This window comes from Triturus cristatus, chromosome 11, assembly GCF_964204655.1.
Source record: "Triturus cristatus chromosome 11, aTriCri1.1, whole genome shotgun sequence".
NCBI lineage: Eukaryota > Metazoa > Chordata > Amphibia > Caudata > Salamandridae > Triturus > Triturus cristatus.
Genome location: NC_140594.1, coordinates 434523147 through 434537501, shown reverse-complemented (window position 1 = coordinate 434537501; position 14355 = coordinate 434523147).

Here is a 14355-nt window from a genome sequence, read left to right as displayed (position 1 = left end):
TTTGAGTTTTAATCCCTTTACCACCTCCTGAAGTAAGCCTAGACTGCTAGCTCTTGCTAACACTGAGAGACAAGTTTAGAATATGAACACCTCTGACATCCAAATGAAATAGGCTTAGGCCCTTATTATGAGTCTGGTGGTCCACGAACCGCCATCTCATGGTGGCAGACTCCGACTGCCATATTACGACTAGGGTGGTCGGACCACCCTGGGACCACCCCAACCGTCACAACGGCCATGGAACCGCCATTTCCTGGTGGTTATGCGGAAGTCCTGAGGTTGCAATATGGTTGGCGGGACCTCCGCAGTCCCTCCAAGCATATTCCGATTTTTCGCTCACCCACCCATGAAAACTGTGGCGGAGAGGAAACAAATGGTGCCTCATGCCATGTGGATGCACACGGGGGGCAAAACATGTGCGCCCCTGAGTTCATGCACCCCAGTACCTGCACGGCATGGAATGTAGCAGTCCATGCTGTGCAGGAACTACCTATGATGTTACCATTGCGGTGCCTATTTCATAGGCACATCCCTAAGAACGCCAAAAAATCGTCCTTCAGACCAGAAGAAAACTCCTGATCTGGCGGGCGGTTCCTACATGGGTTTGGTAGAGCGAGAGTGGGGTGGTCCCGCTCCTGCACCGCCAAACTCGTAATGAGGCCCTTAAGCTCTTTGAAACAGCAATGATAAATATCAGAAATTATTTACCACACATACCTCCAAATAACCACATATTGCCACAGTACCTGGTCCAGTGGGTCCAGATTTAGCCATGGAACTAGCATACTTGACATATAACCACGTCTCCTGATTCTACGTTTCTATATTATGTAATCGACAGCAACTAGCATTGTAGTCATTCTAATGGAAAGGCTAAGAGGCTGGCCTTCCCAGGGAAAATACATTGCATTGTGAGCACTGTCCAGCTTTATAATACAGTGTTTTTATAAGCATAATTAAAAGTGGTGCAATTGAGATTTTTAATCCAGGTCTCCCATCTTTCCAAACTGTGTGCTCCTTGGCTATCTCTTTTTGAATTTATTCATCTCCGCATTTTTTGGCAAGATTGGGAGTATTTAGAATCACCGTAAAAGCTGCTTCTAAATATGCGGTTTAGTGTGGACTAGATATTACCTTGGCCAGGGGAGAAGTAGCCAGTCTCATGATATGGTCACTAAAATGCAGTATGGTGGTAAATGTATACCCATTACAGCAAGCAGCGGTGTGCTGGGGTCTCGGGTCTCCCACTCAACTAACAGTTTTGTTAAAGCCGTATTCTTATCTGTCTTACCATCACCAAGAATCCTTTCAGGTCGCCAGGATCTTTTTATCTGCTAAATAGTGTAGAGGGGAGGAAATCCAACATTAACACATAATCAAGGAAAATGAATTTGAACTCTAAAAGGACCACTGACTCCGAATCTAAAATGATTAGGGATTTATTACAAAGCCAAAAATAACTGCATATACAAGCACCTCAGCACGAGGTTAAGGAAATAAATGGGCACTAATACAAAGAAAAGTCTACGCAGGAGTCTCATCGGACTCAGAATAAAACGAATAGTCAGTTCAAGAATCATTAAGCAAGCAATAACGGCTCCAATTTCTATATTAGAAGTCCTTAACCTAAAAAAAAAAGAAAATCAGTTGTCTATCCCTACTCTAGCTCTAAGGTGACATCCCTACTTAGCATTTTCCTTTCCTAGGCAAGAGGATAAAAAGGTGTCAGAAGTGAAGACTTCCGCAGAAGTACACTCACTTTGTCAGAGCTCGTTCTAAGATGCTCCTTCTAGCTTCCCATCTAAACCTCAACTTCTCAACCCACGGGGCACTGTCCCTAATTCAAAATCCCAAAAACATAGAACACGCCCTCCGGCACACCTCTTCAACCAGGTCTTCTTCCAGTGCTTTTCCAGTGAAACTTGTATCTCATCCAACGACGGTTAGCTTGACCTTGGGTCCCAGGCACCTTCTCCACCGAAAGTATCATCCCTGCATTCCAGTATACTCCTGTGTTGGCTTCTCATGCCATCCTAACCCCTAAAACAAAGGGTTAGTTTCTCTAACGAGTTAGGTATCCTTGCACCTGCAACAGAAACATGGGAACAAGAAACTTTCCACTTCTCTGAGATTTTCTAATATCCCTGAAACCCAAAGCCTTACCAAGGGAAATCATTTCAGCCTACAACATTTAGCTAACATAAGAAACAAACAGGCCTTTCTCCTTGATGTATATGCGATCAGGCACTTACACCATTTAAACACACATTTCTATAATCACTTTATAAGCATTGATTTAATTACATTTCATATATGAATATGCAAACTACACGTGCAGGCTTTAATATGGTGCACGTTTAAACCTAATGCATCACAGTACACGAAAACCAATCATTATGCATTGACTAAAATACATTTTTGTTTAAACACTACATTGAGCTTCATAAATGACTTAATTACAGAACTTACCTTCTTTGTGGACCACGCCGCCACCGCCAAGAGTCAAGGGGAGCCAGTAAGCCAGCGAGTGCCAGCGAGTGCAGTTTTTAGCGTCGCCGCCCTGGGACTTCAATGCCCGGCTGTCCCAGCGGCGGCGCGTTATCCCGACGCAGCGCCAGCGCCAGCGCCAGGAGGCGCGTATATGTAATGCTGAGGCCGGTGGAGCAGGGGGGAACAGAACTTACCTTCTTTGCGGACCACGCCGCCACCGCCAAGAGTCAAGGGGAGCTAGTAAGCCAGCGAGTGCCAGCGAGTGCAATTTTTAGCGTCGCCGCCCAGGGACTTCAATTCCCGGCTGTCCCAGCGGCGGCGCGTTATCCCGACGCAGCGCCAGCGCCAGGAGGCGCGTATAAGTAACGCTGAGGCCCGCTTCGCGGGACGCGCCGGGCGAAGCCCAGGCCAAGGGCGGGCCCGTTTAAGCCCGTTCGAGACCGGACAAGGCCGGGACGGTCCTGGTCTCTTTCACGCACCATCCAAGCTAAAGGTCAGTCCGTGGATTTAATATTTAACAACTTTGTTATCTGTTGACACTAGGTTAGGCACTACATCCATATATAATGTCTGCATCTCCACCAATCTGCCTCGCAAAAGACATGAGAAAGCCCACAGGAGGAGCGTTAATGGGCACTCTGGATAATTTTTTAGTTACAGTGTCCTCTGCTCTTGCCAAGGATATTGAACTCACTGAAAAGAGACTATCCCTTGACATCGCCTTGAGAACAGGTCCTCCATGGGCAGGATAGCCGAAGCTCGATCTCCGGTCTTACACCGGACAAAGTCTCAAGATTCTTTGGTTCTATTGTCATCTGCCGAGGAGGGGGGGTGCAGGGATCACCAGGACGCCCTGAATCAGTAAGACCTATGACCAGTGACCGTCCTGGTACTGCCAATGGATCGGTAAAGTCCAGAGATACATTTACCCCTGCTGTGACAGGAGGCACACGCCATGATAAAATTAAAACTCGGTCTACGACCATCTCCAAGGCGGTGCCGCCTAAAGGTGATCAGGGTCTCTCATCAAAACGGAGCCGTATCAATAATAAAGTTCAGACCCCTGGAAAGAACAAAAAAACTAGTAAAGCTCACCCCGCTAACAAGCCTGTAATTCAACCCGGAAGTACTTGCCTTGCCAGTGAAGACACATCCAATGCCCCCTTTGATGAACAGATCATTACAAATAAAATGGGCCCCTTTTAGTGAACGGTTGGACTCAATTGACTCTAGACTAATATGTCTTGAATTATTGCTAATTTCATCCCGAGGCAGGGTAGGGAAACAAGTCATAGAGTCAAGTAATAATCACGCTGGGGGAGGGGGAGTGGGGTCTAACATAATTCAGGGTGTAGAAATACCACCCTCTGCCCCCGTAAGACAGCTCCAAGTGGTAACTTGGCAGTACCCCAGGTAAATCCACCGGAATCTGTTTCTAATAACCTATTAAGGGTAGCGCACTCAGGTGATGGGGGTTTGTTGCCACATAGAGAGTCTGGTATGGCTGTAAAACATAAAGTAGCTTCGCACACAAACATTAGGGACTATAGCGAAGCTCCGCTACCCACCATTCAGCTTCCCCCGGAGTCAGTACCATATGTAGGGGTCCTGACAGGGGCCCCTTCATTAGGTCAGGGCAAGAGGGAATCATACCAGGAGCTGAAGAACAAATGTATCCACTGGCTCAATAAGAATCGCACCCTTCCTTTACATGTTTCTGCCGAAATTCTCCACGCTAGAAGAGTGGGCTGGGTGGGGAATAAACCAAAGACAGTAGGGGGGGATTGCATAATTGTCAATTTCAGGGACCGGAGGACGGTGGAATATATCTGTGACTGGTTCCAAAATTATCTAGTTTCAACTATTCATCCTCTCCCCTATCCTATTTTTATGCAGAAGTGCCTCCAGAAAGGGGTAGTATCCAGTATTATGGAGGACAAAAGGAGCGGAGGTTTGGGGAAAACGTAGAATTGTACAATAGGATTGAAGTGCTTTCTGGCTTGGAAGATTGCGATTGACTTCAAGGAGCTAATTTTGGTCAGGGGGAGGCTAACACAGCCCCTAGCGCGGCAGAGGCGGCCATAGTACACAGGGTAATTGCTATAGATAGTTTAGTGGACAATACTGTTCCCCAGACTTCTACCAGTAAAATTCTGAGTTGGAATATTGCGGGGTTGAGAAGTAAATGTAAGGATAAGATTTGGTTGGAAGAGATAAAGTCCTACGACATTTTGGCATTTCAGGAAACATGGGACACAGACCTTAATTTTTATATAGATGGGTATACACATTTTTTTATCCCTGCTAAACAGGCACACTATGGTAGAGCACAGGGAGGGTTAGTAATGTTTTTTACCCTAAATGTGAATGGCTCATTAAAACAGATTGAAGCGAGCTGCCATAATTGTTTGGCAGTGGAGCTATCTCGCCCACATTCTGGGAAATTATTACTGGTTAAGTTTTATAATTCTCCCAATAGTGACTGTATAAATCTATTTTTATCACGCCTAGAGGACTTTTTAATTGTCTATCAAGCAAATAATCCGTGGGCTGCGGTTATTGTTATGGCGACTTTAACATTCACCCATGTGGACAAAATTGTATCTTTGACAACCTAGATGATCCCCCATACTCTGCTCCGGTACACTTTGAACACACAGAGCAAGGGGAGAGCCTCGAGAAACTTCTGGCTACCACAAATCTCTTTGAATCGGGATGTATGAAGGGTGGCCCGAGGGTAGCTACCTTTAAGGGTACGGCCATCGGTACAATTATAGACTATATTTTTATGACTGCTGCAGTCCTAAGTAGTGTTGTTTCTTATAAGGTGGGGTTTTCTGCTTTTAGTGATCATAACCCTGTAATTTTAGAAATGGCCCAGGGGGCACAACTAACACTCACAGTGTCTGAGCATAGGGCTATCAGTCGAGAGGTGACATCAATGGACCAAGGCAGGAGATTGAAATGGTCGAAAGTGATCCCAGAAATTTTTGTAGGGGAAGTTCTGTCCAACACAGAGAAGGAAGTTAATATCTGTTTGGACATTGACGCGTCAAACACACTGATTATAGAGGCTTTTGAAATTATTTGTAAACAAATCAGTAGTAAGTTGATGTCATGATCTCGAGCGCCGCACTGCGACCCGCAGGGATGTGGGTTAGCGGTCTAGACGCCAAGAAGCGGAAGCGGAAGTCAGACTGACTCACTTCCGGGCGGACGCGCTTAACAGCCGGGAACTTCGGCTGCACCAGCGCTTTGGATTCTCGCCAACGCCACCGACGAGGAGACGCAGCTCCGGACTACTACCACACAGGTATCGTTCTTGCAAAGTGTTCACGGGGCCATTGGAACTGCCGCATTCTATCCACCTCGCACCAGTGGGGCCCCCGTATATCTTTGTCCTGTACTCCAGCCATTGCGCACCGGTGTGTGTGCGGTGGGCTGGGTCCCTCTTGCTTCTTTTATAATTTGCGCAGGAGCGCTGGTTTGATGATTTTGTGTTCTCTTCCTAACTGGCCGGATTTGTAAACCAGTGCAAGCGTTTTGCAAGCCTGCATCCCATTTGGAAATCCGCATCCCTATCCCTAGCTAACACACACAGGAGAGTGGGGAGTAACTGCACAGAAACTCTATTATTATTATTTGCGCAGGAGCGCTGGTTTTCTTCAACTCATTTTGTGTTCACTACCACTGAAGTGCTTCCAGCACGCCGATTTGGGAACCACCCGTAAACACTGGAACAAGGGTGCGGAAGCCACGTTCCACGGATAACAGCCACACCATTCCCCACAAGGTAATCCGTGGTCCGTGGGCGGTGTCTACACCGAGTGGAGGAGAGGTGGGGACTACAGTGAGTTAATCGTGTTCCCTTCTTTTCCCCACACAGCCGGTGTCGAGGAAGCCTTCTTGACTCACTCCTATCTGGCTTCCACCCCTGGTACCCCCTCTGTCCTAGTCCGTATTCACACCCTACTAGGGGGAGGTGGGAGACGGGGGTGGTAGTTCTTGTTGCCTCCGCAGGATCACCTCTCAAGTGGAAGGTAAGCCTTGGGGGGCTCTGACAGTTGACGAAGCAAATGCACCCCAAATCAACTATTAGAGGGAAAAGATGGTTTGATAAAGACTGTACTAGGGCACATTCTGCCCTCCTAAAAGCATTAAAGCAGTGCCCCAGAAATAGGGAGCAAAATAGGGGGTTAAGGAAATCCTATAAACAAGCCACTCGGACAAGAAAAAAGGACAAGAAAAAATCAGATCAAAGACGAGGCATGGGACAAACTTTTGTCCCTGGAGGTCCTGAGGGACAGTGGAAAATTCTGGCAAACTATTAATGATCCTTACTTCTCCAGTGAGGATAATTCACGTCTTGATTGTAATATACAAGATGAGCAATGGACTGCTCATTTTGAGAAAATATATGGCAGTCAGGGGGCTGAGAGACCACAAGAATATATCTTTAACTTGGAATTACCGTCAGTAGTGGTCTTCCAGGAGAGTGAGGTATTTAAAGCAATAACGGAGACCATGACTAATAAGGCGCCAGGCCCTAATGGGGTCCCGGCGGACCTCTATAAAAGTTATCCTAGATTCTGGGCAAGGATATTGACTAATATTTTAATGCCTTAGGCTCAAATATACTGCCCGTCTCTTGGTCAAAATCCATTATTATCCCGGTATTTAAAAAAGGTCAAAGAGATGATCCAGCCTGTTACAGGCCCATCTCCTTGATAGACTCTGCTGTGAAGATTTTAGGCAGAGTTATATTAGCTAGACTGACAGATCATTTTGAGGGAAGGGGGATCCTCTCTAATGCTCAATATGGGTTTAGAGCAAAAAGGAGCACATTAAATCAATGTCTTAATTTACAGCTCCTTATCAGTAAGTATACGGTTGCTAACAAGGGTTCCCTCTACCTGGGATTCATGGACCTATCAACAGCTTTTGATCTAGTCAATAGGACAAAGCTGTGGCAAATTTTAATTGATATGGGGATCGACCGTGCTCTAGTTAAATTTCTCGCCGACCTCCACTGTGGCTTGATCGCCTCTATACGAGTCACCCAAGATGGAAGATGCATAAGGTACTTTAAATCAGCAAGAGGAGTTAGGCAGGGGTGCATTTTGGCCCCCCTGCTTTTTACATTATATATTAATGCATTAGAACCTGCCCTGAAGGGAGCCTCATTAGATGTCCCGAGAGTAGGAGACACAACCATTCCAGTTCTCCTTTATGCTGATGACGCAGTTCTACTGGCACGCACAGGAATTGGGCTAAATAAATTGTTAATGAAGTTTGACACATTTATGGAGTCACTTGATCTAAAAATAAACGCAAAGAAATCCCACGTAATGATAGTAGGGGAACAAAGAAAAAAGAAGAATACAATGACTTTTTTTTGTGGCAAAGATGAGGTTAGTAGGGTCCCTGTTTTTACATATCTAGGTCTCTTATTTGATGAGAAGGGGTCCTGGGGTCCGCAAATGAAACTTAAAAGAAATGTATTTGCAAGATCCACATCATCCCTTATGGGTTTCTCAAAACGTCTAGGAGCCAGACCCATGGAAGCTATTTTAAAGGTTTACAAGGCAAAATGCCTTGCAATAGCTACTTATGGTTCTGAGATCTGGGGGTATGTTACTGAAAACCAGCAGATCCAGGTGGTGGAAAATGCATTTCTAAGAACCTTATTATCCGTGCCACAGTCAACCTCTACTTTTTCGATACATGTGGAGACGGGGCTGGATTATGTTTTAGACAAAGTGAAAATGGCCCCGATAATATGTTGGCTCAAGACCTGGCTCAATGAAGAGATATCTTTGAACCACATGATTTGAAAAGATTGTTTGGCTCTAGATATGGCCAGTAAGATCCCGTGGTTAGCATATATTGAATCAACTCTTAAAAAACTCGGCCAGCCGGAGATTTTTTCGGCTCCAGATACTATTAAGAAAGCAGACTTGGATATGATAAAAACGGCCATGGTAAATTTTCAACTTGCAGAAAGAGAAGAATTAGAGCTGAAAAAACCTTTAGTTAGATTACACTTTGGGTTAGTGAGTTTTCCTGGTCTGGAACCCTACCTGAAGCTAGTAACACACCCCCTTCATCGTTTTCTGTTAATCAGATTTCGTTGTAACTTAATTCATTTCTCTCTGGGAGATTTTCCCAAATGGGGTGTTCCGGATAAAGCTGAGCCCTGCAAGTGCGATAATTCATCGTCACAAGATACTTTACATTTTGTTATGTTTTGCAGGTTTTACTCAGACATCAGGAAAAGGTATTTAGTACCGTTGCTTAAGGAAATAGGGTTAGCTCAGGTTAGACCAGCACTTGTACATCTACAATTACTGAGTAATGTCCGGACACTTTTATATGTCGCTAACTTCTTAGTTGCTGCTGTTCGTATTAATAACACGAAGAAAAAAAAGTTGGCTCAGGGCACGTTGTACTCTGATCTGGAATGACGCTGTGGTTTTTATTCTGATTTTATTAGACAGGTTATGACTTTTAATTTGATTTTAAATCTAATATTTATTAATGATTGTAACTGTATGGAATTTTTATTGTATACCCATGTATGAATTTGAGGGGAACGTGTCTTAGGTCCCTGTCTCTTGTTTTATATAACGTTAATTAACAGAATTTATGGTGCTATATCTGTTTCCACTTTTAACTTGTCTATTGATGTAATTTTCTGTAATTGTCTCTTTTTGTGATATTAATTTTATCGAATAAAATATATGACTGACTGACTTAATTACATTTCTAGTTGCACTAATATCAGCAGCTTGTAGTATTACAATTCTAAGGCACACATTAATATGGATCGGCTAAATATGTGGGTGCGGACTAACAATGATTATGATGCACCCCTACAAATTTCAGAAATACATGGCGCTTTATCAGTTCCCCCCTTTGATGACTAGTGTCATCACACCATTTCACAATTCCCTTGGAGAAAGAACCGACCTAAACAGTACTTGCCGGCATCCTCCTCCGTCGGAGTCTCTCCATATTCTTAAGATTCTGATATTGACTGTCCGGCTGTCTGGCCATTCGCATTTCACTCGCTCTAAGAGCTCTCTCAACTCTGTTTCCTTTATACCACTTATAGACTCTAATGAATCCCCACAAGCAAACCCCACAAACCACAACAGTGATGAGTGGTCTTAGCACAAAGCCAAGGAACCCCTTCCCTAAGCTGGCAAACCTGCTTCCCACTCAACTAAATCCGTTACCAATCTTTTCCCACACACCCTCTTCAGTCAAATCCTCTATCTCATGATGGATCGGAGTAATGTTGCTTATATATCTTTCCAGATCCTTACTGTTGTCTGGAATATACGTGCAACATTCCTGAACCTTCAATAATTTACAGACTCCGCCCTCCTTTGCTAATAATACATCTAAAGCAAGGCGGTTCTGCAAAACCATCGTCCTTATCAATAACATCTCTCCATCCACAAGTATCAGTGACTTCGCCGTATTCATTGACAATTCATCAACCACAGTCGCCAATCCTCTGATCTTCACATCATTCAAGACCATACCCAAACTCGGTATAACTGCTCCCAAAATATCTCCAATCACTGCTCCTGCACTTGCAGCGCTCTTCACCCTTGAATGCTGTCCATCCTCCAAAAGCTCCAAATCCTCTGCATGGTAAACCTTCAGAACAATAATTCCCAAATAGCACGTACCATACCAATTCGCAGGCAACCTGACATAGGCATTCTTTCCGCACACATAATAAACCGTCGGGATCACTCGCACAGAGCCTTGCAAAAAGTTCATAGCAGAATCTTCCATGGTGAAAATATGATCACATGTACTCTGACCCACCGGAACCTTTTCAAAGTAGGTCTGATAACGTCTCACACACTTTCCCCTCTGCTCCTTGTCCAATGCTATAGGACCATAACTTCCTGTAGCTCTGTGAGATCCTTCTTCTTCTGTCCAATCTACTGGACTATCTCCTGCATCTCGTGTTAGTGTTAGTCTTCTATACCTATCTTCTACCTGATCTACAAACTTCTTCTCTACATCTGACAATGAACATGTCAAATTATTGCGATGAGCATAAGCAGTATCCAGTTCCAAAGACGGTATGAAATACTTCCGAAGTCTGTCCTCTGACTTATAATAGTCATACTTATTCAAATGCTTGTAGGAGGGAACTTTGGGAAGCACTGCATCATAATTGGAAAAGAAATACTCAAACTGACCTCTTTCGTAAAAGATACTAAGCAATAAACTACTTGAAATTCCATACGTCAGTGGAAGATGGTGATATCTAATGCCCTCGTCCACTGACGCAGGTAACTGCATACATACAAAGCAGTCCTTCGCATCCATCGCATCCACATACTCAAGTATGCCTTGCATACGCATTAAGATTAAAATCACCTTTTGACAAATCTATGTGAAATTTACGTCTCTCTTCGATTAGTAAAGCTATTTCAGCTCCTATGGTGACCTCCCTTTGGCTAGAAGTGGTGGGTGTAGGTGTTACCCGTACCTCCACTTCCTGCTCATGTGAAAAAATATATGAAGCTACAACTATGATGATTATAGAGACTATCACTCCACCTACAAGTGTACCTACTACTAAGTTGTATCTACGATGAGCATTTCCAGCATCCATGATCTCAAAAAGTTCTCAAAGTTCTTGGGTTCAGCAGCTACCAATTAAGAGTCTCTTTTCTCCTCCAAACGTCGCTTGCTAACCAGTTCAAACAATACTCAGAGAAGCTGGAAATCCCCTTGCAATTTCAGTTCCTTATTTACACAGTCCACAAAAAGACTTCCCTAACCTTCTTTTCGTCTTCTCTCCGGAAAGTCCCTAATTTTATTCTTCTTCCACTCGGGCCTAGGGTATCTTCTTTATAGACTTTTATTTACAACAAAGTTCACCTTTAGTCCAAAATAAGATCAGCTCCCAGAATCTCTAAAACATGCTGTAAAAGTTCAAGACGAAGAATGGTCACCTCATTGGTCGGTGCCTCAAATCCAAATGTTGGAAAGACCAATCTTTGCAGTATCAGTTCATTGTGCTTACTCAGAAGTGGGGGACTCGGAACCGTTAGGGTCAGCACTCCTTCGATTTCGAGACTTGGGACTACTAATCCCAAGTCGATTTTCACGTTCGGGACCTTGCTGACCACAGTCACGAACCTCAACCTCCCCGAGCTCACCACTCCTGGCATCAGTCACAACATACGTCCACTCTGGGATGGCGTACCTCAGACACAGCACTCTTGTTCTCCTGGACCTCCTCAGGCCTCTCCGAGCTTGTTCTTCGTCACTCTGTTCGGATTCGGATGTTTCAGAAACTGGGGCAAGATCTCTCTCAGGAGCCAACCTCAGGTTCAGCCGTCTCTGACCACGGGCCAAACCACTTCGGCTCTCGTCGCAGTTCTGCTCTCTTCCTGGGTACCCTATGCACTACTTCCTTCTTCGGCTGAATTTGACTCTATTCCACCCACAGCAATATTTTCTCCGTCCGAGTCAAATTCGAGGCTTTGATTGACACAACCCCTTTCAGCTCAATCCAGTGCACAACCAGCTGCGTCAGCAACCCTCACAGCTTGACTTGCCCTCTCAGATGGCCCTGCCACCTCAGCTGGATTTTCATTCACGAGAGGGGCTGTTTCTTACAAGGGTGCTGGAACTCTGTGGGTATGGGAGGCATGCACCCAATTCGGCAATCCTCCGCACTTCACTGCCGTGTTAGTGACCAGTATCACCTAGTACTGGCCACTCCAACAAACCTCCAGACAACTCTTCCTCACGTGCTTACGAACAAGCACCCAATCTCACGGACACAGGTCGTGGCACAGGTCACTTGAGGCTGTAACAGTTGCTGCTTGCACCTGCTGAGACACAGAACAGACCACATCAGCCAGTCCTTTGCAGTAATCAAGAATCAACTCATCAGTGATGCTAATTAGAGCGGTAGCAGGTATTGCTGGCAGTCGCATCACACTCCCCATCAGGATCTCATGTGGTGATAACCCAGTCCCACTGTCTGGGGCACTGTGAAGACTCATAAGGACGAGGGGCAATGCATCAGGCCATTTCAGGGACGTCGATGTACACACTTTTGCCATCCGTGCTTTCAAGGTTCCATTAACCTTCTCCACAATCCCAGAAGCCTCTGGTCTGTAACTGCCATGTAGTCTCTGATCCACATTCAATGCAGCACAGAGTAACTTCATGATCTCACTGTGGAAATGTGTCCCTCTATCTGATTCCAAAGAGGTCGGGAAACCGAACCTTGGGATGAGCTCCCTCAACAACAGCTTAGCTACCGTGAGAGTGTCACATCTACAGGTTGGGTAAGCCTCCACCCACCTTGAGAAGACACATACCACAACTAAAATGTACCTCAACCCATTACATTTTGGCATCTCAATGAAATACAACTGCATCCTATTGAAAGGTCCTCCTGACCTCCCAATGTGACTCAAAGTAACCACAGTCTTCTTTCCTGCATTCATATATGTTGACACGTAACACACCTCTGGCATACAGCTTCAGCAACCGCACGAAAATTTGGATTGTACCATGTCTGTCTAAACACTCGCACCATTGCATCCCTGCCAAGATGTACTACACCATGTATCAATCTTGCCATTGGGTTCAACAAACTTTCCGGTAACACAGCTCGACCATCACTCGAGACCCGCACATCCACATCTCCTTTCTCACATCCTGATCTTATCCAGCCATCACGCTCCTGGTCGGTAACCTCATCCTGCAATCGTTTTAGTTCCTCCAAAGTGTCTGCCATGGCTAACATCATGCTGAGCTCGGTTCTTTCTTGGCTCTCTCAAGAGTAACCTCCTCTAAATATACATCCTTGTTCTGCACAGAAACGGGCAACTTCGTCTGCGTACTTATTACCCAACAAAACAAAATCAGTCTCTTTCCCATGTGCAGAACACTTGACAACTGCAATTTCCTTGGAACACTGTAATGCTTCCAACAATTGTCTCACATATTCCCCATTTCTGATGGGCGATCCTGAAGATGAAACCTCTCTGTGACCATAACTGCCCGAAGTCATGAACCATACCAAACTCGTCCTGACTGTCAGTGTAGATTGTTATCCGAATCTGATGAGCAGCCATACAGGCACGGGTCAAAGCGATGATTTCAGCTACCTGTGCGGAGTGTACTCCTAGACAAGCAGGTTCAACAACTCCAGTAATGGTACATACAGCAAACGCTGCTCTTAATCGACCAACATTGTCCCTTAAGCATGAACCATCCACAAAGAAAATTTCATCAGGGTCAGGGAGTGGTTCATCAACAATGTCTGGTCTCGGTTTGGTGCATAGTTCAGTCACATCAAGACAATCATGGTCCTCACAATCTTCACCATCTGCATTTGGAATGGGCATCAATGTTGCAGGATTCAAAAGAGAACACCTCCTCAAAGTCACATTTTCTGCAGCAAGTATAACTTGCTCATAGCATGTTAATCTGTTGTTCGTAAGGTGTTGGGTTTTGGTCCTCGTCATTAACAGTTCAACAGAATGTGGCACATAAACTGTAAGTGGATGGCCCATGACAATACTCTCACACCTTTCAATGCTGACGCCTGTTGCAGCAACGGATTTGAGACATCCGGGCAACACAGAAGCTACTGGATCTAAAGTAGCTGAAAAGTAGGCAACTGGTCTATGGACACCTCCATGATTCTGAGTCAAAACTGACAATGCTCAACCTTCTCTCGCAACAGAATAACGAGAAAGCCTTGTTGTAATCAGACATTCCCAAAGCCAGAGCACAACACATGGCCTCTCTCAACTTCAAGAATGACATCAAACAGTCGTTGTCCCATGGTACCGGATCACTTGC